General features: G+C 38.4%; 1 non-coding gene across 1 annotated transcript; it reads left to right on the top strand.

The window, feature by feature from the left end:
- Positions 1-552: 552 nt before the first annotated feature.
- Positions 553-743, top strand: LOC138790156 (U2 spliceosomal RNA). The gene has a single exon (XR_011362861.1). It is a non-coding gene; the product is annotated as a U2 spliceosomal RNA (small nuclear RNA).
- The last annotated feature ends 870 nt before the right edge of the window (positions 744-1,613 follow it).

Below are 1,613 nucleotides of genomic sequence, written 5' to 3'. Positions count from 1 at the left end.
CATGTGTCACAATCGGGTAGACTGCTTTATCATATACTGTATAATAAAACAGTGATCACAAAGATTAAAGGGGTTATCAAGCGCTACTAAAACATGGTCACTTTCCCCCTCTCGTCTCCAAGTCAGGTGTGATTTGCAGTTAAGCTCCCTTTGCTTCAAGGGAACGGAGTTTAAAACCCCACCCAATCTGACAAGAGAGGGGAAAAGTAGCCATGTTTTTCTAGCGCTGGATAACTTCTTTAAATAGACAAAGACACTATAGGTTATAGACATGTGTGAGAGGTGAACAGCAGTGATTGTCTTTGACCTTTAACCATGTTTACCCAATCAATGAAGGGCAGGGCCATAAGTGCAAGGTAGTTTGAAAGTGAGTCCAAGGTTAAAACACAACCTAGTGGAAAAAGTGAACAAGTGGTGATTTATACTTTAGTAAAAAACATATATATGTAATAAAGGTGAACAATAGTAAAATACATATACAACATAGTAGTAGAAAAAAAAGTTATATATAAGCAGTTAAGATACAAATCGAAATTCTAAGAAATAGCAATAATTATTTCTTGTTTTTTTTGGCTAAGATGAAGTGTAGTATCTGTTCTTATCAGTTTATTATCTGATACATCCCCTATTTGGGGACCTTATATTAACTGGATTTTTAGAACATGGAGATGAAAAAGCGCTTGCTCTGTCCTTCCCAGGCATTAGCCTGCTATTGCAGTGCTTCCAGGTTCTGTGCACAAAAGTAAAAAAGAAATAGCAATAATATACGTAATGAGATGGTCTGATTGGAGCAAAATAAACAATGCATAGTGTATAAGCTATGTTCAAACAACATAAAAAAAGAGAAAAGGCAGCCGCCTTTTCTATTTAATAAGACATCCATTTTCCCGTGATTTAACTGACTTCTATGCTATTCATTAACAACAATGGAATGACGGACATCCAACGCATACAGTGCATTAAATGACAGCCCTGCCACATCGTAAGATCTGGCCTCCAGATCCCACAAAATACAAGACTTTAAGGATATGCTGGTAATGTCTTGGTGCCAGATATTACACATATCTTTAGAGGTCTTTTTGGCTTAATTTCATTAATACAGTTAATCAATGTTTTTGCTGTTCAATGTATTAAGGCCGTTGTATGCTCAAATCAACCACCAGGGGGTGCTACAGACAATGGAACAACTCTTGATGCACAAAAGGATAGGGACACACTGATTGTTGATGTTAGTGTTTCATTCAGTTCCATTGCCACAGATGTATAAAAAGCACAAATACTAACCGGTAATCTTGTTTTCATTAGCCCATGACAGCACCCCTGGAGAGGACCTCCCACCGCAGGACAGGAAACCTGTGAAGATAAAATCTTGACACACCTCTCCACACCTCAGTTCTAGGCAAGTATTCCAGCGGTAGTGAAAGTTAAACGAAAGAACTAATATATAAACAATATTTGGTAAACAATAGTAAATAGGGTCGGGTTTTAGATGAGGGGTGCTGTCATGGGCTAATGAAAACAAGATTACCGGTTAGTAATCGTGCTTTTACCCTGACGCCCAATGACAGCACCCCTGGAGGACTAGAATAGTAATCCTCCCTAGGGAGGGACCA

Source organism: Dendropsophus ebraccatus, chromosome 4, assembly GCF_027789765.1.
Source record: "Dendropsophus ebraccatus isolate aDenEbr1 chromosome 4, aDenEbr1.pat, whole genome shotgun sequence".
Classification (NCBI taxonomy): domain Eukaryota; kingdom Metazoa; phylum Chordata; class Amphibia; order Anura; family Hylidae; genus Dendropsophus; species Dendropsophus ebraccatus.
Note: the sequence above shows the minus strand (reverse complement) of the source record. Positions and strands in the feature narration are given on the sequence as shown.